This window comes from Sus scrofa, chromosome 3, assembly GCF_000003025.6.
Source record: "Sus scrofa isolate TJ Tabasco breed Duroc chromosome 3, Sscrofa11.1, whole genome shotgun sequence".
Lineage (NCBI taxonomy): Eukaryota > Metazoa > Chordata > Mammalia > Artiodactyla > Suidae > Sus > Sus scrofa.
The window spans coordinates 61,564,928-61,588,456 of NC_010445.4; positions in this window are offsets into that span (position 1 = coordinate 61,564,928).

Consider the following 23,529-nt stretch of genomic DNA (forward strand, 5'->3'; position numbering starts at 1 on the left):
TTTCTATCAAATATTTTTCAAAAATAATGACACTTTAGGGATTGTAAGTCTAACATAAAGTGGGTATTAAAATCTAATAAGAATATTAAAGAAATAAAATTATAATTCCATATTATATTGACCAGAGAAATTAAAAATCCTAAATCAATTATTATCAAACCAATTTACATAATATACAAAAAGGAAAATGCATATCGATGAAGCCGAGTTTAGTCTAAAATGCAAGTTATAGTAGAAAAAAATTCTATTATCTCAGTTGTTGCCACCAAATATTTGCTAGTATTCTGTATAAGCTGTGACAAGCATTTTTAGCAATGCAGGAGCGAAATGCAACTTATTCATGTGGCTAAGGACTAAGCTACTGGTCCAGAGTAGGAACACTGATTGGGAGGTGACATTGAGGCTAGTGGGTGTTGGAAACAATGATCTTCTCCTGGTTGTTGGTGGCCTAAGTGTGTTAATTTTCGATATTTCATTGAATTACCCAATTGTAGTGTAGGCACTTATCTGTGAGTTATATTCCAATAAGAGTTAAAGTTAAGTTTCCAACGATCCTGTTTTCCACTCAGACAAGGAGGACAAGATCCTTATAATGATCTCTGGCCCTTTATCATTCTCTCCTGTATCCTTCACTCCCATTCCCTGGGTTCTTTACTGCTTGGGACACATAACTGACAGGTGATTCCGATGGCTTAGAGCTCAGTGAGTGTTCCAAATTTTCTAAAACGTGAATTTTATTCAGTTGATAGAATGCAAATATATGTATTGATGAATCCCTTTGCTTTAAGTGTCTTGTAATGTGTCACATGAAAGACACCTCCTACTGTCCAAGTCATGGATACTTCATGAAGAACAAATAATTTTCTTTATTAAGCAAAACAGTCAACAAAGGACTATAGAGTGACTTCTACAAATCAAATGCCTTTCTTCAAAGGTTGTCTGGAAATCATTCTTGCTTCTAAAGCCAATGCTTCACAAAGTGATGACAACTGTAATATTTTTCTTCACTCTTTTAAAATTCTTTGTCCAGTGCCTTAAATTTATTTCTTTCAGCAGGGCACATTTTTATATTATTCTTAGATGTTTTACTTTATCTACCCTTTATGTGTGATGAAGAGGTTGGAGTTGAGGCATAAATGACTCAGAACAGCATTATACATTTTAAAGTTGTTCCAGCCTTGAATTAAAGGACTGAAGATCCAAGAGTAGGTTTTAAAGGCACTAATTAGGAGCTAAGTGTTGTTAAGTTGGGGAAGCTAATTAGGAAAGTCTATTTCCATAAAACATATTACATTCCATGAGTGTATACCTTGTTATTTCTTCCTTTCATCCATGAAGGCTATGTGGAAATAGAGATTAGATTTTATTCTTGGGGGTGGGTGGGATGTTCTAATGAGAAGTTCTAGACAACAGGTGGGAACAATGCATTTGATAATATTCAGTGGTTGAAAGTCAAATTGGAGATTTTAGAGCAGAAAAGAAAGAATATTAATTTCTGAGTGAGGTAAGTAGTTGCGAAGAAAGAAAAACAAAAATAGGTTTTGTTTCTAGAGGCATTTTGAGGAATCTAGTCTTGTTGCATATGTATTCTTGTAACCAAGCAGGACTCTATGAGGCTTTCTTAGAATAGATCCCTGACTTTTGTTGGTAGAAAGACTTTAGTCAAAGAATAAATATAATCAGAGAAATGAGAAACAAAGGAAATGCAGAAACAAAGGAAAACAGTCAAGCAAGACAAAATAATAACACTTTAGCCATTAAACAGTAAGGACTTTTAGGTCCCCCTCAAGTATATAGATAATATTCTGATATATGCCCTTTGAGCTGTTTTGCAGATACTAGAACCCCTACCAGATGGAAGAAGTTAACTGTATGCTCTCCATAAGCACATGGACCCCAACCAGGAACCAGAAGTTTGATGATGCTGACTCCCAATTACCTCATCACCAACTAATCAGAGGAACGTCCATGAGCTATTCACACACCCCACAAGACTCCTGCCTCACCCTGCCTTTAAAACCTTTCTCTTTGTAAAAAAAAAATGTATAGTTGATTTACAACATTGTGCTAATTTCTGCTATACAGCAAAATGACTCAGTTATACACATACATATAGATTCTTTTTTAAGAAATATTATTTTTCATTATGGTTTATCCCAGGAGACTGGACATATTTCTCTGTGCTATACAGTAGGACCTTGTTTATCCATTCTCAATGTGATAGTTGGCATCTACTAACCCCACACTCCCAGTTCATCTGCCTTCTCCCCCATCCTCCTCCCCCTTGGCAACCACAGGTCTATTTTCTGTCTGTGAGTCTGTTTCTGTTCAGGGAGTTTGATTCTTTTAATCACTAGCTGGCCCAGACTCTTTGTTTTGTGCCCTGCAGTACATTCCTTTACCACGCCGTTGTCAATAGCTTGGCTTTACTGTGGGCAGGCAAGTGGACTCAAGTTGGCTCTGTAACAATGTTTCCCATAGAACAAAAGTTCTATAAGGCTCTGTCAAATTCATTTCCATATGCCTGACCTTAGAACAATAATTTGTAATAGTTCCATCCACCATAGGAGTACAAAATGTTTATTACTAAGACACTTTCCAACAACCTCTCAGAGTCACGGAAAGAGTATTCTCCCATTTTCTGATTTGTGTTTCCAAATGAAGGAGGTATTTTAATTAATATGTCTCTGCTCTATTGTTACATTACCCCTTTCTTAAGATCTAATCCATTTCCCCTTTGAAAAAAGAAGCTCTTTTTTTCTCTTCTGTTTCTCTCTTTATTTTTGTTCTACCCAGTTATGTGAAAGGTTTCTTGCCCTTTTTGAGGCCTAAGATCTCTGCCAGCATTCAGTAAAAGTTCTGTGTGAATCATTCTACATGTAGATTTTTCTTTTTTTTTTTCTTTTTTTTCTTTTTTTTTTTTTTTGATGTGTTTGTGGGAGAAGTTGAACACCATATCTTACTCTTCTGCCATCTTGATGCCAACGTTTGTTGTTGTAACTCTTTTTTTCATTTTATTCATTCTAATGAGTGTGACATTGTATCTCATTGTAGTTTTAATTTATAGTTACCTACTAACAAGGATCTTAAATGCTTAAAAAAAAGTGCAGAGGAATTGGTTCCTCACTTTGCCGGAGAATCTTTACTCCTTTGTTTCCTAGTTTGAGAGAGACTTAGTTCTTTTTATACTCACATCAACGAAGTGCTCTTCAGTGCACAGGGAGTCCTATAGGATTTGTTCATGTTTGTATGCTAGTCTTTCCTCATAAGTGAAGTTTGGAAAAGAGTAATGATTCTCAGTATGTCATCCTTAAGACCCTCTTCAATCTTAGGCTACAAACAAAAGACTCAACTATGTTAAGACTTGTTAATGAAGGCAGAAGCATGTGCTGATTCATTTTAAAAATTATTTTCCCCTGCAATGTGCATACCTGAAAGGCTCTTTGTAAAACCTTGCTGGTCCCCCACTTAAATTCCATAAAGTTTCTTGTTCCTTTAAGTTTCATAGTGATTAAATTTTAGTTGCAAATATTTCTTTAGAAATTTTTTGAAATACATGCATTATATATACATTATGTATATATATATATACAACACACTCACATATACATTCATATATTTTGTCCTTAAATCTCTAAAGATATTTTATCCTTAAATCTCTCAAGGGACTTTTGGTAATTTTTTAAAAAGTAGAATGGTAGAACATATATAATAAATACATATTCTGTATATACAAATTTTTATATACAAGTACATATATGTGTATATGTATATATGCACACGCATACTTATGTTGACTTTAAGTCTTGTATAAATGAATGCAGTAGAGATAAGATTTAAAAGAAAAAGTAAAAGGAGAGACAGTAAAGCCTAAGCACTTCTGAACACAATTATTTTAAAATTCACAAAGAAAAAGCTTATTATAGGTTTCTAGGAGAGTTTACAGTGAAGATGCTAATTTTCCCAGCTGCTTTATAATGATCAGCAAGCATATCTTATCCTGAATTACAAAGTGTTTCAGTGAATTTTCTATGTTTTCATGTTAAGTGTTCTAAATGTCTACTTGGAAATTTACAGAGGTCACCAGAATAAGACTAATGCACTCTGTGTATATATAATTATCTTTGATCATGAGATATAGAGTTATACAAAAATTGTAGCTAGGATAGAATTAAGAAATTCATTATTTCTGAGTCTGAGTTTATCGTGTTAAGTAATTGTTTCTTTTTAAAAAAATTTCCCCATTTTATAATCAACATTGATCAAATAGTAGACATTACTGGCTATCCATAAATATAAATTCTACAATCAGTTCTGACAATATTTGGGAGACGTAAGGGATTAACTAAACTTTTTTGTGTGTCATTTTCCTTACTTTTAAACAAAGAGGTTACATTTAGAACAGAATTCGTCAAACATATTTTATGAAGACTCTTGAGGTCATTAATATATATGAGGCTTGTCTGAGCTGAAGTGTTGGAAGTTTATCTCTTTGTAACTCAGAGCCCCCTCCCCCATCTACTCATTTTTACACTGGGTTTCTAAAAATTCTATTTGATACAAGAATATTTTTTGATACACATATAATTTAGCATTGGAAATGTATGCTTGTACAGATTTTTTTCCCATATTTAAAATCTCTGATCCCAAAGTATCACCTGCCTGATCTTGTTTTTTTTTTTTCATTGAAACTTGAAATTTTCTCAAAATTGAGAAGAATTTGAAGTTCTTTATTGGAATGCACATATAATGCAAATTCTATTTTTACAGTAATATAATTTTATTTTTCTCAGATATGTTTGAAATTTTCATTACTGTCTTAACAAAAACAATTTTGAAGTGGCAAAATTATTTATGTAATGTACAGACTTAGCACCTTGTTTAAATGCTGTCACCAACATCACTGTACAGCAAGGTAGCATTTATGAATGGTGGTGCTATAAATATCTGTGTAACAGTTTTGTTTCGATATCACTTTTTAATCTTTGAGCTGTATATCTAGGAGTATATGGTATATGGTAATTCTGTGTTTAGTGTTTTGAGGAACTGACAATTTTCCACAGAAGCTGCATCGTTCCATTCATACATCCATACCAACACCTAATATTTTCCCTTTTAAAAAATTATTAGCATAGATATACTAGTAGTTTTGAAGTAGCATGGATGATGTATCCTTCACCCTTGCTGAATTTATTTACTAGTTCTAATTATTCCCTTTATTTTAGTTGATCCTTTAGGGTCTTCTGAACATAACACCGTCTGCAAGTGGAGATAGTTTTGCTCCCGACATGAAAACAATTCTTATGTGAGAGAAGATACAACTGCAAAAAAGTAGAAGTTTCATTAGATAAAATGATTTTTTTTGAATTGTCAGTGAGACAAAATACTAGAATTTGAGATTATAGGCTTTATTTTTCCAGGTAAAATATATAGGAAAAGGGGATATGGTCTAACATTGCTTCCTAGGCCTGGAGCTGGATACAAATGTCTGATTACCATATTTCTAAAACGTTAACTAAATAAACTGTGACATATATCAAAAGATCAAGTCTGTCATTAGATTATATACCTATACTGAGATGATGTGTTTTTGTAAAATAGGGCAAACAAAAAATATAAAAATAAGTTGCATTAAACATTTCTATCTATTATTCTCCTTAGATGAGTATATTCATCTAAGTACAATTTTATGACAATACAACCACTTATAATGTTATTTTAAAAATTAAGTGAACCTTAATATGGTCATATGCATAAATAAAATGATTCAAAGGAACTAGAATCCTCATGTCCCCGAAACCTACCATAACTGACTCCCACTATACCTTTCCTCTAAGTGTCCTTCAGCCTCAAGCTTCATTGAAACTGGCCTAATGACAACACAGTATAATTGCAATTTAGCCAGCTAACATCATACACTAATAAATCAAATATCCGTTTATGCTAGCTCACCTTCCTTTTCCCCCCTAATTTGTTTGCTGGGAAAAAGTATTGCCTTTATCTAAGACCCAAGAAAAATCAGAAGGAAAAATGTGAGGGAAATATTCAATGACTTTAATAGAGAGACTGGTAAAAATAGTATCGATTTTACAATACTATAAAAGGCATGTATAAGCATGTGGTATTATTTAAATTAAATAGTAAATTATTTTAAACATGTTTTTAGTACTCAGTTATGTTTACCCTTCTAAAATTAGCAGCACTCTTCCTCTATTTTGTCCTTGAAACACAACAGATTTAAGATTAACAAAAAGAAGTTAAAGGAATGCTGATTTTTTTTCCTAGGTAGGGAAGTTAATTGGAGTCTTCAATAAGATGAGTTAGACTTTCTCATCATAGAATATGATCCAAGCAGATTGCAGTGTTATTTCCTGGAATCATACAAACGCTCATTCAATAACTGATTCTTTTATCTTATATAATTGAGAGTCTGGCAATGCCAGCATGTGGATTAGAGCAATGATAAGAAATACTTGTTCCTGGCATTTCTAAAGCTTGTGATGTAGCAGCAGTTATAGACATAAGACAATAATTATGTAAAGATGGTGATAAACATTCTCTGAGAGTTGCAAAGGGTTCTGAGAAAGTGTATTATCATGAAACCAAAGCTTCCAGGGAAGGATTTCCCCAAGGAATTCATGCTTAAGTTGAAATTTGAAGTGCATTAATATTTTGGGTTACAGAGAATATAAGGAGACAGGTAATAGTTTAGCAAGGATTCAAGCACATTAATCTATTAAAAAAAATCTTCAAGTACTATTTATTTTCTTTAAATCAGCCAATTAGAGGTTCAATACCTGGGGGAAAGCACAAAAGACAGCTTTGTTTTCTTTGGGGTAGAAAGTAGGGGAGGAAGAAAAGAAATTGTTCTATCTTAGAACAGCTTAGAGATCAAAGTCATTAAATGAGCACCTGATTGGAAGTCTTCAAGCAGGCTGCACTGGAGACAATCTAAGTTCTTTGGAATTCTGGATTTAGCAAAGAATAAGGAACTAGAAAATGATGAGTGATGCTGAAAGAGACAATGCCTTCTTCAAAATTTTACATACTCTGCCCCCATCCATATTGCATGTTTTAGTAGGCTTTGAAGACCCTCTTAATATAACAATTGATATTATTTTGAAATGGTAAAAAAAAAAAAGCCCTTAGAGCAGATTGTTTAATCCTACTTTTAATATATCTAGTTCAGTAAACATTTGCGTCACCATAAACTACAGGGCCTATAAAGGAGTGAGTGCCTATTCCTCTGTAACTTAGCATGTTTGAGTCTCTTTAGAAATCGCTATTGACATTTTAAGATCAAATAAACTAAAGCTATTTGATTTATCCAAAGAATCCTCTTTATGAAGTGGTGAAGTGGAAAGATGAATGCAATTCTACACAAATCACAAAAGCCACAAGAAATGAGCTCCCTCCCCCCAATATTTGTGGACTCTTTGGGAAATTGCAGGAAGCCAATTTATCCCAATTCAAAGGAAGAAGAAAGAAAGTACTGAATTAGTTAGACTCTCTGGGGTCAGTGATACAAGAAGATAGATATATGGATAGATAGATGATAGATATAGATAGATATAGATATAGATAGATGGATAGATAGATGATAGATATAGATAGATAGATATAGATAGATATACAGATATAGATAGATGGATAGATAGATAGATATAGATAGATGATAGATAGATAGATAATGGATAATTTATTATGAGGATTGGCATGTGTTTACGGAGGTTGAGATCTTCTATAATTCCCCTTCCACAAACTGAAACTCTAGGAAAGCCACTGATGTAGTTCCTATTCAACTGCAAAAGCCTGAGAACAAGAGGGCCAATGGTGAAAGTCCCAGCCTAAGAACAAGGACCTGAGAACCAAGAGCCCCAAGGTCCCCAGGCAGGGTGAGACACATGTTAAGCATGGTACAAATTTGCTGAGGGTCTGAATAGAACAAAAATGAAGGAAGGGTAAATTTGTTCACTTCTTCAGTGATACCCACTGTCCTCGATGAGGGTGATCTTTATTTAGTCAACAGATTCAAATAGAAAGCCTCTCACACAGAAATAATGCTTTACCAACTATCTGAGCTTCCTTGAGCCCAGGAAAGTTGTCACACAAGATTAGTTTTCATAATCACCATATATAAAAATATAAATACAAAGGAAATTACAGAATGGGTATAGAATTTTGAAAGTTTAATGTAGTGGGAAAAACATTAAAGACAGATCTTATATCAAGTAAAGAAGGAATTCATAATGAAGAAACAGCTCATAGCAAATAAAAGTTGTTCTTAAAATAAATCTCCATTAAAGTTATGATGATGTTATTAAGTTTTAAAAAATATAAAATAATATGGATGTTTCCCTTTTATTGTAAGATATTTCAAATCATTTTGGAAGAATTTTTGAGTAGTGTTTGTTTACTTAAGTTCTATAGAATCTGAGAGGAAAGAAAAAGCATTGTGGGAGTTCTCTTTATGGCTCAGTAGGTTACAAACCTAACTAGTATCCACAAGGATGTAGGTTCCATCCCTGGCCTCACTCAGTGGGTTAAGGATCCAGCATTGCTGTGAGCTACAGCATAGGTTGCAGATGTGGCTAGATCTTGTCTTCCTGTGGCTTTGGTGTAGGCCAGTAGCCACAGCTCCTATTCCACTGACCCCTAGCCCAGGAACATCCATTTGCTAAAGATGTGGCCTTAAAAAGAAAAGAAAAGAAAAAGCACTATGGTGGTGAATTTACAAGCTGTATTAAAATCTCTGCTTGCTTTCTGATATAACAATTATAGTAATCAGGGTTCTTGAAAGAAACAGAACCAATAGGAAAATATGTTTCCTATTATGAGGATTTAGCTCATGCAAATATGGAAGCTGAAAAGTCTCACATGATGCTGTCTGCAAAGCTGGAGGCCCAGGAAATCTAGGGTTGGAACTGCAATCAGTCTCGATAAGAATTGAGAATCAGGAGAGCCAATGGCATAAATCCCTGTCCAAGAGCTAGAGAGGACTGATGCCCAAGCTTAAGAATGCAGACAGGAAGAGACCTAGGCATTCCCACTTACTAGACCTTTTATTCTATTCAGTTTCTCAGTGGGTTGGGTGACAACCCAACACCCACCCACCCACACACACATTGGGGAAGGCAATCTACTTCACTGAGTACACCCATTTAAATGCAAGCAAGTCTCAGAGTTCTCTTTGTGGCACAGTGGGTTAAGAGTCTGGCTGGAGTGTCTGGGGTTGCTACGGAGGTGCAGGTTCAATTCCCAGCCCAGTGCAATGGTTTAAAGGATCCAGCATTGCCACAGGGGTGGCACAGATTGCATCTGAGGCTCAAATTCAATCCCTGTCCTGGGAACTTCCATGGCCGTGGGTGCGGCCATTAAAAAAAGGAAAAATAAAAGCTAATCTCAACCAGAAATATCCTTACAAACACACCCATAAATAATGTTTAATCTGGGCACCCTGTGGCACAGTCAGGTTAACATGTGGAATTAACCATCGTACGGAATAAAAAAAATCTCCATGCAAGAGTATCAAGAAGCAGCAGAGTGCAGTGGGTAGGAGCAGACATTCAGAAACAGGAATAACTGGGTTCTATACCCACTTACTAGTTTTGTTGGTGCATAATGAATCACCCCAAAACTTAGCAAGAAAGTGTAACAGACTTTTATTATCTCACATAGTTTCTGGTAACCAGGTTTTAAGAATCACTTACTTAAGTTTATGAAGCAGACAGAGTAATCTGAAGGCTGAACTGAGGCAGAAGATCATTTTTTAGATGACTTACTTGCACGGCTTTTAGCAGAAGACCTAAACTCTTCTCTAGTTATTGAGAGAAGCCTCAGTTTCTTGCCATGTAGTCCTCTCCACTGCATGACAGCTGGCTTTCACTAAAGGAGTGATCCAAGACAGAGTGTGAGATCAAGATAGAAGCCACAACATCTCATACAATCTATTTTCAGAAGTGAACCACTGTCACTTCTGCCACGTTTAACTGGTCCTGTGGACTGACTCTGGCACAGTGTGGGAAGTGACTACACAGGAGCGTGAACATCAGAAGACAGTGATCATTGCTGTCCATCCTGGAGCCTGGCTTACACAGTAGATGTGAGGCTGGAAGCACATGACTTAGTCTCTTTGTGATATAGGTTAAAAACATAATAATAAACTACATGTCTAATTTTTCTCATAATATTTACCACTCTGTAATAAATATACTCATTTATTTAAAGATATTATACTATCAATAAAAAAAGCAAAAAGGGGAGTTCTCTTTGTGGCTCAGTGGGTTATCAATTGGACTAGTATCCATGAGGATGCAGGTTAGATAGCATTGCTGTGAGCTGTGGTGTGGGTGAAGATATAGCTCCAATTTGACCCCTAGCCTGGGAACTTCTATATTCCACAGGTGCAGCCCTAAAAAAAATTATACTACTAGTTTAATGTGAAATGATATGTGTTAAGGATGTTAAGTTGCTATCTTAAAGTGAAATCAGCTTTTCTATCCTGGTAACGTCTTTTGGATGAAGGATCTTTTTTATTTGTATAGAATTTATTCTACTGCCTTTCCTTTTATCATGACAGGTATTTGTCCAAAGATGATTGGTTGGGTAAATTAGTGAGCAAAACTTCATGGGCACATGATTTACTTTAAATTAGAAATCTAAACTAGTGCTTCACTAAAATAATTTCAATTTTCAATATACCAAGAAGATTTCATCTTAAAAAAAATTTTTTTGCCCTTGTGTAGCAGTCTAAATGCATAGATCCTAAGGATAACCAGCAATCCTCCAGGTATTATCCTGGATTTAAAGGATCAATATTCAACTGCCTTCTATTCTACCCATATTCAGAAAGGAGCAATAGAAATTCAAGATGCAGGAAGCAGGCAATTGGAGATCACTAATTTATTTGTGACATAGTTGAGGCTATGATGGAGGGCATGACTCAAATCTCGTTAAAGGGCTTGCTAACACTGCCTGAATTGAGAATATCTCCCCAAAATAAGTCAGGGACCTTAATGCTGGACTGAGAGCAGATGAGCTTTCTTCTCACGCATAGTGGGATTCCAAAAGATGGAGACAGAAATATGTTGATCCATAAAGCTCAGCTTCTCTTCTCAACTCACAACAACAATGTGTGCTTTCTTTTGCCAGCAGAGAAAAGTCCTATGACTCTAGTGTATCTATCATGGCTATGACAGTACTGTTTTTATTTTCTCATATTTCTGATATTTACAAAAGTAATGATATAACTTTTAAAGTGAAAGAACACTTTTTTAAGCATATTACTGTTCATTTTCAGATTTTATCAGTATTTGCATTCTTATAGACTATGTGAAGTCATCTGATATGATTTTCCTTTCTGTGGACAGTGAACTTTAAATTTCTCATTGTACTAGATCTTCTAATTTATTTGATCTAGAAATTGTTTATTTGCTTGATCTTTTTTTTCTTTTACAGTTTTCTCTTCAGTTTTTTTTTTTTTTTATTGGTTTCATTAAGTTTATGTTGTGTGTCTTTCCCACACCCACGGTAAGCCACATGAATAAACCCAGAAAGTGCTATCTGTCATGAGACATCTACATTATTGCTCTGCACGAGAGTCATGTAAAATTATTATTAATATCACTTGCATGGTCATATGCAAGTGATATTGATAGAGTTATATTTTCCAACTGAGAGTGTTTTCAAACTTCCTAATAATTTTTACAATGGGAAATTATTTAACATTCTTAAGAGCTGATAAATGATTTCCAAATATTACATATACAAAAGATAATTTATTTCTCTTTAATCATTTCCTACTAAAACATTTTTTCTCTTTTCCGCAAAGGATATTATTATCTTTGGAGAGAGAGATAAATAAAAATAAAATCTTTCTTCCCCTTCCCTCTTAGTCTCATCTATGTATTTGATAGTTTAGGGGAAAAAAATAGACACCCAATAATAAAAATACATGAATACTTCAATCATTGTTTTAACATTAACTATTTATAAACTAAGGAGGTTTTCAAAGATAATATCTACCTAGGCCTCACTACAGGCTTGATCGTGTAAGAATTCCTGGATTGTTTCAGATGTTCAGACATGATTTTTAAGTCTGTTTCAATATAAGGAATGTATCTTCAAATGCTGATAACAACAGGGTTTATTGACTTGAAATTCTCCTGTCTTAGCTAAGCATTGAAAAATTGCTTTATTAATCCTATTATTCATTTTAATGATTGGGAGTTCCCATTGCAGCTCAGTGGTTAACGAATCCGACTAGGAACCATGAGGTTGCGGGTTCGATCCCTGCCCTTGTTCAGTGGGTTAAGGATCCAGTGTTGCCGTGAGCTGTGGTGTAGGTTGCAGACGCGGCTCGGATCCCGCGTTGCTGTGGCTGTGGTGTAGGCTGGCGGCTACAGCTCCAATTAGACCCCTAGCCTGGGAACCTCCATATACCATGGGAGCGGCCTAAGAAATGGCAAAAAGACAAAAAATAAAGAAAAAGAAAAAAAATTCTTTTTTCCGATATTATTCTCAATTCTTATTCTTATAAACAAACTAATAATTACTCTCTCCGTAGGTTTTACAATGATTTCCTCTAGTTCTTTTGCCAACAAAGTTATTTATAGATCCTGTCTCTGTATTTCCAAATCCTATTATTCATTTTAATGCTTAGTAATTTTATTCATTTTTCCCCATGGGAATTTCCTTTGTTCTTCTATTGAAGAATAAAGCTATGACATATAAGTTGCTATTAATTCTATCTATACCTTTTGATCTGATAATAAATATTTTTGGTATATATATCCTGTATTTTCACTTCTGATTTATATTTATATTTTTCAAAATTATGCTGCATAAGACATGCCATACATAAGTCTAAAAGACTCATAATGAGTGAGTGAATAAATAAATATAACATGAGCAAAATATAAATCCAGGTTTATGACCAGTGATAAATATTTAATCAAAAAGTAGAAGATAGAACTGCATATTCAAAATAATAATAGAGAAGGTAAGATCAAGACAGTAGAGTAGGAGGGTCCTGAGCTCACCTCTCCCATGGGCACACCAAATTTACAAAATAAAAAAACACCTGAAAACTAGCAGAACAGCTCCTCTACATTTAAGAATATATATATTAAAAAAAAGATCAGGTGGGCTTGAGAGGTAAAGATACTATCTCATCAAGACCCACACCCTGGTGGGTGATCCACAAGTGAAAGATGATATCACAGATATAGAGGTCCTTCCTAAGGAGCACACGATTTGAGCCCCGTATTGGCCAATGGAGCCCTAGGGACCAGCACTGGGAAGATAACATTCTTAATTGTTTTGTTGTTTGTTTGTTTTTTTTGCCATGCACCTGGCATGCAGATGTTCCTGGGCCAGGAAATGAACCTGTTTCACAGCAGTGACCTGAGCTATGGCAATAATTCTCCTGTCTTAGCTAAGCACTGAAAAATTGCTTTATTTAATCCTATTATTCATTTTAATGCTTGGGAGTTCCCATTGCATGGGCACACCAAATTTACAACATAAAAATGTCAAATCCTTAATCCACTGAGCCACAAAGCAACTCCTCCCTTAATTGCTTTTAAAACCAGGAAAGCTTATATCCATGAGATCCAGAGGACTGTAGAAAACCAAGACTCTACTCTTAAAGGATTTGCACACAACCCTGCTAGTTAAGCATTCCAGCAGAAGCTACATGAAGAAGAGCATGGTTCTCCTGCTGGTCTACCAGGACTGACCCCAGCATAACCCACAGCCCATAACAGGCTACAGTACCAGCTACCCACCACTGAGGTGACAGGCCCCAATGTGCAATGTCATTTGCCATGCTCCAGCTCCAACCTCCAATCTGCCAAAGCAATGGCCCCAAGCACAACCTGGGAAAAGCCCCATCCCATCCCTGAATCATCTCCAACCTTCCTGCTAAAGCCAAAAGATACATGGTCTGCATGGGGACATTTCTACACAAGGACATAACTTCAAGACTAGGAAGAGAAACAATTTTGCCTAATTTATAACAACACAGAAAGTCAAACAAAATGAGAATACATAGGAATTTGTTCAAACAAAAGAACAAGATAAAGCCTCAGGGGGGAAAAGTGCTAATGAAACAGAGATAAATAATTTACCTGATAAAGAGATCAAAGCACCAGTCATAAAATGTTCACCAAACTCAGGAAAAAATGGAGAAATGCAATGAGAACTTCAACAAAGACTTAGAAATTTTTAAAAAGAACCAAGCAGAGTTGCAGAACACAATAATTGAAATGAAAATGACACTAGAGGAAATCACCAGTAGATAAGGTGATACAGAGGAATGTTAAGCAACCTTGAAGACAGAATATTTTGTTTTATTTATTTATTTATTCATGTATTTACCTTTTATTTATTTATGTATTTTCTCTACTGTACAGCATGGTGACCCAGTTATTCATTCTTTTTTCTCACATTATCATGCTCCATCATAAGTGACTAGACATAGTTCCCTGTGCTACAGAGCAGGATCTCATTGCTAATCCATTTCAAAGGCAACAGTCTGCATCTATTAACCCCAAGCTCCCAATCCATCCTACTCCCTCCCCCTCCCCTCAGCAACCACAAGTCTATTCTCCAAGTCCATGATTTTCTTTTCTGTGGAAATGTTCATTTTTGCCTTATTTTAGATTCCAGATATAAGTGATATCATATGGTATTTGTTGCTCTCTTTCTGACTTACTTCACTCAGAATGAGAGTCTCTAGTTCCATCCACATTGCTGCAAATGGCATTATTTTGTTCTTTTTATGACTGAGTAGTATTCCATTGTGTATATATACCACTTCTTCCTAATCCAATCATCTGTCAGTGGACATTCAGGTTGTTTCCATGTCTTGGCTATTGTGAATAGAGCTGCAATGAACATGCGGGTGCATGTGTCTTTTTTAAGGAAATTTTTGTCTGGATATATGCCCAAGAGTTGAAGTGCTGGGTCATGTGGTAGTTCTATGTATAGATTTCTAAGGTACCTCCATAGTGGTTGTACCAGATTACATTCCCACCAACAGTGCAGGAGGGTTCCCTGTTCTCCACACCCCCTCCAGCATTTGTTATTTGTGAAATTTTTAATGATGGCCATTCTGACTGGTATGAGGTGGTATCTCATGGTAGTTTTGATTTGCATTTCTCTAATAATCAGTGATGTTGAACATTGTTTCATGTGCTTGTTGTCCATCCATATATCTTCCTTGGAGAAATGTTTATTCAAGTCTTTTGCCCATTTTGCAATTGGGTTGTTGGTTTTTTTGCAGTTGAGTTGTATAAGTTGTTTGCATATTTTAGAGATAAGCCCTTGTCAGTTGCATCATTTGAAACTATTTCCTCCCATTCTGAAAGTTGTCTTTTTGTTTTCTTTTTGGTTTCCTTTTCTGTGCAAAAGCTTGTCAGTTTGATTAGGTCCCATTGGTTTATTTTTGCTTTTATTTCTGTTGTTTTGGGAGACTGAACTGAGTAAACATTTGTAAGGTTGATGTAAGAGAATATTTTGCTTATGTTCTCTGGATGGTGCCTTGTCTTATATTTGAGTCTTTCAGCCATTTTGAGTTCAGTATATGGAAGTTCCCAGACTAGGGGTCTAGTTGGAGCTACAGCTGCCAGCCTATGCCCGACCCACAGCAGCCAGATTCAAGCCGCCTCTGTGAACTACCCCACAGGTCATGGCAATGCCAGACCTTAACCCAGTGAGCAAGGCCAAGGATGAACACATAACCTCATGGTTCCTAGTTTGATTCATTTCTGCTGCACCACAGTGCGAACTCCAGAAGACAGAATATTTTAAATCACCCAGAGTAGTTTAAGTTAACGCAGCAAAAGTTTACCAAAAATTAAAATGAGATAGTTTAAGGTTTTCATTTTTGGGTTTTTTTTTAACCCATTCAGTCACTTTATATCTTTGACTGGAGCATTTATTCATTCACATTTATAGTAATTATTAATAGTTATGTCCTTATTGCCATTTTGTTACTTGTTTTCTTGTTGCTTTGTAGTTTATTTTTTGTTCCTTTCTTTTTCTCTCTCCCCTTTGATTTGATAACTAGATTAGTGTTATGGCCGGATGTCTTTCTCTTTTGGGTTTGTATCTGTAGTAGAATTTTGGTTTGTGATTAGTGTATGAGGTCCATATATAAAATATGGAACTTTTGAATAGATTTACAAGGAGATCCTGCTGAATAGCATTGAGAACTATGTCTAGATACTCATGTTGCAACAGAAGAAAGGGTGGGAAAAACTGTAATTGCAATGTATACATGTAAGGATAACCTGACCCCCTTGCTGTACAGTGGGAAAATTTAAAAAAAAAATATGGAACTTTTCACAATTATGCATGCCATCCTTGCACAGTAGCCATGCTTATCTTCTCTGCCCCATGCCTATTTTAGTGAATGTTCTGCTGAATCTAGCACTGAAGGGTTTTCCTGAGTTAATTTTGAATGAGCAAAGTAAGATGCAGAAGAGTGTGAGTTAGTTAACTACCAATGCTTAAAAAGTCGCTTCAAAATTTAGTGTCTTGAGATGACAATGATTATGCAGTTTTGGCCAGATTTCTGTTGATTAGATTCTGTAGTAACAGAGAAATTTTGTGTGGAAAAGAGCCTAAGGAATGAGAGAAATATACAATATACAATTCAACAACAACAATAAAAACATTTTTTTAAAAATGGTTGGAGTACTTGAATAGACATTATTTAACAAAGACATACAAATGGCCATCTAGTACATGAAAAAGTACAGACATTTATAATCATTAGGAAAATGCAAATGAAAACCTCACTTCTCTTTAAGATGACTATTATCAAAAACACAAGAGATAGAAATATTGGCAATGATGTGAGAAAAGCAAATCAATACAGTATTGATGAGGATACAAATTTGTGTATTCACTGTGGAAAATAGTATGGATGGTCCTCGAAAATTCATATGATCTGGCAATTCCACTTCTGGGCATGTGTTAAAGGAAATGAAGTCACTATCCTGGTGATCTATCTGCACTCCCATATTTACTGAAGTGTTACTTATAGTAATCAAAATTTGGAAACACCTGGTGTAGGTGTAGTTTATTATCAGATATTATACTTTCATCTCCTTCCCCAGCTTAAGCTGTTGTATCTAATATGAGTCCCGCTCTAGGCAGTGTTTTGTTACATACAAGGCTCTTTGCTCTTTAAAAGGAATATGTGCTAAAGATTTCTGAAAAATGGACACACTTAGACTCACTTTGCCCTCCTTTGAATGGTCCAATCAGCTAGAGCAAAATATACTACCTACAGGGTTAAATAATTTTATGATGAATAGATATCAATTTGGGTTAATTGATTATTCATATAAATTACTCTTTCCAGAAAAAAGTGAAATATTAACTTTGTAGCATTTAATAAGGATAATAAAATAGACACAATTAGCCATTATTCAGAAGTTTGCTCTAAAGTTATTAACCAATGGATATTACCTGGATAAAGACCAAATATTATGGGTCATGGTTAAAATGGAGACTCTAATGTCAGGTATTTTGAATGAAAAAAATCTGCCTCTACCTCTGATAGCTATATGACCAAAAATTAATTCCTACTGAGGTAAGTCTAATGAGGTATAAAACAAGGACAATGATAATATCAAACAAATACAGTTGTGAGAATTAATACATCTAAAGAGTTTAAAGTGTGCCTTTAAACTCTTTAGAAGGTTGTTAAGGTTGAGATAAAAACAAGGTTTTTTTTAATTAAAATCTGATCTATAGAGTTTGGAGCATATGTGTATAATCTATCATTAAAAATTGTGTGTGGGTACACTAAGGTCACTTTTTTAAATATTTCCCAGGAGCAATTAGAATGTGACATGCTGGGACATATTACAATCACAGCTGTAAGCCTAGGATACCTGGAGATATACATTCAGTGTACAGTGCTGCAATCTCCTTTTATTGTATGTTCTTAAATATTTATGGTAACAAACAAATAGTCCTCAAAATATATATAGTAGTTTCTAGCTGAACTGGAATTAGAAGGATACTATTTCATTAAATATCAAATAAATAAATGTTTCCGTTCAAAAGGAAGCATTGTGCTAAGCACAATGATGGGTGAGCTAATTTACTTAAAAAATAGGTCATTCATAAGAGCAACTGGAAATGACAGGTGGCTATTGGAAAATTGGATAGAAATAAAAAATGTACAATGTACTTGAATAGGCAGCATCCTGTCCTCTGACCTTCATAATTGTGTACTTTGTATATCCTTGGGTGAAACTCTGTTTAATAGAAAATACATTAGGATTTACAGGAGGGGGATATTAATTTTATGTTTCGTGATTGAAACTTCTAGAGTCACTGAAGATGTTTGAGATGTTGAGAAATTAAAGAATTTAAGCATATGAAATGGAGATATAAATGGCATGCAAGTTGTTAGAAAAGTAGTACAGGTGAAGAAGGACACATATCAGATGATGATTAGATTGTTAATTTTTTTCTTCCATTGACCCTGTTGATAAGTCATGGGCCATGGATTTTTGTTTTGTGTGTACATTAGGGATGGAAAGAGGGGAAATACATTATGCTTAAACTAGTAAAATGGCCTTAATTTCAAGGGTATGAAGATCTGCATCATATATATATAGGGGTGTGTGGGTGAGAGAGAGATAGAGAGGGAGAGAGAATTTTGCAGCAGGACCAAGAAAACGAAATAATCTGTGATCTGTGTTTAAATACAGGGTATTTTTTAAATACAGGGTATGTCAGCACAGCTTTAACAACAACAACAACAAACCTTCATATTCTAGAAAGTTAGGCTTGGCAAAACATTTACTTGAAATGCATATATCTCAGACCAAAATGATAGCTGTTGTGATGCTAGATGTTTTAGTGTTTTAAACTGTTTGAAGCATTCCCTTCATGAACAATTGCTTCTCAATGTATTCTTTTCTCATTATGTTGTAGAATTCCCAGAAATCTCCTCAGAGGACACTCGAGGAAGATGGAGAGCAGCTTTATTATGCCAGTGGGTCCACAGGGAATCACTTCCCAATCATGGACCCTGAACAAAAAGGGGGAGATAACATGTATAGTGCTTGCTTACGTGTCTAACATGCTACATTAATCTTTAGTTACATACAGGGTACAGAAAAATGTATAGCTGTACACAATGCCTTATATTGTTACTTTAATGATTAACCTCAAGCACAATCTAGCTGTTTTTGAATTTCTTTAGAATAATGGGGACTGGAGTTTCTCAAGTCCTAATGATGTTGTTTTTCTCAGAGCCCTCGTATGAGTCACCTTAAGTTCACCAAGATGCACAGAGGCAGCAAAATGGCTTCGCTCTTGTCAAGCTCCGTATTCCCTTTCCCACACCCCTACAATTTAGCATTAAATTTTATTTTTGTTCTCAGAGTGCAACATATTCTTAGATTGTGGGAGACTGTGAAATTTAGGTCAATGTTAACAGTTGTTTCACTGAGTTATAAATATGGACTTGTATTAAAAGTGATAATTCTGAGTTTGTGATGGCAAAAATTAAAAAAGAAAATCTCAATTTTGTTTTTGCTAAAAAAATGTTCTTACATTTAAACCCAAAGTTGAAGAAAACGACTAAGAGTAATTATACTTTAGGTAGCTCTCAACAATATTCTTCATAAAAGTAAACAATCTAGATTAGACAATGCTCTATTTTCTAGAAATAACTTTCAAAATTCTGAATACTGTTTATGTAAAATAAAGAAATAAGAGAATGTTGGGATTATGCACTGTAAATTTATTTATTTATTTGTCTTTTTGCCTTTTCTAGGGACTCTCCCAGGCGAGGGGCTAATTGGAGCAGTAGCCGCCGGCCTACATCAGAGCCATAGCAACTTGGGATCTGAGATGCGTCTGCAACCACACGACAGCTCATGGCAATGCCGGATCCTTAACCCACTGAGCAAGGTCAGGGATCGAACCCACAACCTCATGGCTCCTAGTCGGATTCGTTAACCACTGAGCCACGACGGGAACTCCCTATCATGTCTTTTAATGAACAAGTAAACACAACTATTTCCCTGAGTCCTTTGAAATACTCTAGCAGATTTTCCCAAGAGTCCCAAAATGGGCTACATTTTCCTCTTCCAGTTTCAACAAATACTCTTTGTTTCTATGATAATCTCATATTACATATTGGTTTATCTGTCTCTCTTAATAGTTCATGCCTTTTATGAAAGCAAGACTGTGCCCCATTCTTCTTTATATCATTTAGTCTTCCATCTCTGTCTCATACCGAGTAGCACTGCTTAAACTAGAAATTGATTGGGTACAAGGATATGATGTATTACATTTAAGAATAGTGTTTATTTTGTTTAAATCCTTCGTATCTTTCTTCTACATAGAAAATGTCTCTTAGTCTTTAAGATAAGATGCCCTTTCACATACAACCATATGTAATGGGTTGCTTTCCTTAACTAGGAGGCAAGGCTGCCATTTCAAGCATGTCTGAAAACAATCAATCATCCAGAGGATTGCTGCTTCACTGCTGGTGGCTTACACCTTCACAGTGAGAGTAGGGTTTACAGTTTATCAGAAAGGACTGAATCCTTCCCAAAATCACTTTCCATTTTTTATGTAGTATTTTTTCATGTAGTGCAGCCCATCAACTCCTATTAATTGTGGGCCTGAGGTTGTTTCACTGGAGTTTTGTATAATCCATAATCCTTATTCATAGCTTTCTTCTCTTTTTAATTTTAAATGAAGTTAAGTCTTCTGTCTTCAACTTCTTTTGCCTTAAGTGATAAACTTTGGCATTGAGCAGGCATCGTTTAATCAGCATATGTATGATGGTATCTGCAGTGGCTAATAAATTATTGCTTCACTTCTAACTAGATAATTGCTCAGACCTCTGGAAAAAAAATGAGTCAAATATAACATGTAAGAGAGAAGTGCAGCTGGTCATGACTTAATTTTTAGGTCATGAGAAGTAACTTACCTGTGTCAGTGAGAGATGTAAGACTGAATTTCAGATCCCTTACTCAACATTGGTATTTGCTAATTGACACTTGAAAGTTGAGGTGACAATAACAAATACAGTCAGATTCCTATCTTGTGGAACCTATGATGTAAAGACGAAGTTAGAAAGATTACCAGTACTCATGGGAAGAGAAAAATAAGCTAATACTTATCCATAGGAGGATTTGGAAGGGTTTCATAGAGCATGTGAAATTTTAGCTGCTTCTGGTAGGATGAGAAGTGGTTACTAGATGTTTTAAAAAAAAAGAATTCATTCTAAGTATGATAGAGAAGGAGCAGGATGGTTACACAGGTAGCATAGAAGTCCAACTAGGGGACCACCGAGAGGGGAGCTTTGGGAGATCACTGTAAGTTAATAATCATTCAAGAAAGTCATCTGAGCAAAGCAGGCTTTTTTAACTATTAAACCGCAAATAAAAGCAAGATATATGCCTCAGGTCATTAAGTGAAAGATAAAATGAAGCCTGCATGCAATTTCAGCAAGACCCTTTACAAGGGCAGGAGGTTAAGAGAAAGATGACATTCCAAAGTGGGAGACCCTCATTATACAGAAACTTGAGATGATTCAACATATTTTAGCACATGTTACCACCCCTTCTGCTGATTGGAGTAAGCATCAGGACAGTCCTAGTTTGAAGTCATAGGGTCAAATATTCTTTAACTGGATATGAAGGAAGAGCTAGTGATGAAAGCCTGATGTTTACTCAAAGAAAGAGGAAGAGGCAGTCTTTCCCCCTCTCCACTTTCCCTGAATTAGAAAAATGTAGCCCACCTTATCCTCGAGGAAGAGCCTTCCTGCCTCTCAGATTGCATTTCTCACAAGCATCTTATCTTAATAAATCTATTTCTTGTCTATCACTTGGTCTTTCCCTGGATTCTTTCTATGCTGAGGCACAAAGAAACTGAACCTCAGTAAGACCAGACACTAGGTAAGTGATTCTAATTTAGAGACCATGGGTTCAAATCCCAATCTGGGTTTAGGCTGGGTTCGAGTCCCAGCACATGGGTTCAAGTCCCAATCTGGGTTCTGGCTAGGTTCCAGTCATAAGTGTTGTCCGTTTCAGGTGGACAGTAACATATTTGTCAATTCAAGATAGATCAATATTGAAATGTAGGGAAATTAAGTCAAATTGCCTTAAAAACCAGTGAATTAAGTTCTAACCACATGTTATGTTTTATGAAGTACAATTATTTGGACATTTTCTTGACATTTCCCCACCTGAAGTTGAAACTCCCATACATTAAAGATTTCTCGAAATACTTTGCTGGAGAGTAGGCTGCCAAACTGTTCTTTGCAGTTTGCTCAAGATACCTTGAACATAGTGAGTTTCTCATTTTTTTCCAGTGACTTGACATTCAGAATAGAATTTTCTATTACCTGGTTGCTATCTGTATCTTTATCCTCATTTTCTTTCTTTCAGCTCCTTATTTTGGACTTCATCCTTCTTTCCACATAGATTAACCTTATTTTTGAAACAATTTTTTTGTATTCCATTCTCACCAAGCTAAAAATCCACCTGCTCTTCTTCTACATTTAAAATAAACTGTTATCTTCATACATCTGGGCATAGAAGCAGCATAGAATTAGGTATTCTTCCCCCTTCCCAATCTTAAATTAGAGATCTTTATTTCTTAATTATTTTAATAACTTCAAGGTATATTGTATACTGTATATAGATAAACTAGTCCTTATTTTTTTTCTTTTTATAGCCACACCTTTGGCATATCAAGGCTGCAGCTGCTAGCCAGTGCCACAGCCACAACAACACTGGGTCTGAGCCACATCTTCAACCTAGCTGCACCTAGGTTGAAAGGATCTGCAATGCCAGATCCTTAACCCACTGGGCAACCAGGGATCAAACCTGAATCTTCAGGGACACTATGTCGGGTTCCTAACCCAGTGAGCCACAATGGGAACTATTAGTCTTTATTCTTTATTATCATTTTATTCATCATTCAAGGGCTTCCTGTTTGTATATCAAGGACTATTTCATCTAGTCCAATGTTTCTCTTTCATTCCTTATTTTGCCATAACTCTGGGAGATGCACTTACCTTGCAGATAACTCATCAACTAATCTACTCATCTATTTCTTAGATTTTCTAGTTCAAATAACATCCACCTGCCTTTCCCTCGATAGGTATATTGAACTGGATTTTACCCTTAAGAACCTAAATTACTAGGAGTGCTTCTTCATTTCTCGGAATGGTGATGAAAAGGCTCAAGGAATATTAGTTATATCACGGAAAGTAGAGTTCCAGGTCGTGTCATTCATTCCTGCTCAGAGAGACATGGTCCTACCTTTATGAGCAAAGACCTTAGAGCATGCAGAGTTTTGGGGATCCTCTTGAATAGTGTATGGACACCAGATAAGAGACATTCTGATATGGACAAGCAAAGTCCTGGTCTCCATTTGTTGTCTTAAAATGCAAGTGAGGATCACTAAACCTGTTCCTAGATCTGGATGCTTTCAACATCTTGAAGAATATTCACTAAGTCCATCTCGTCTTTT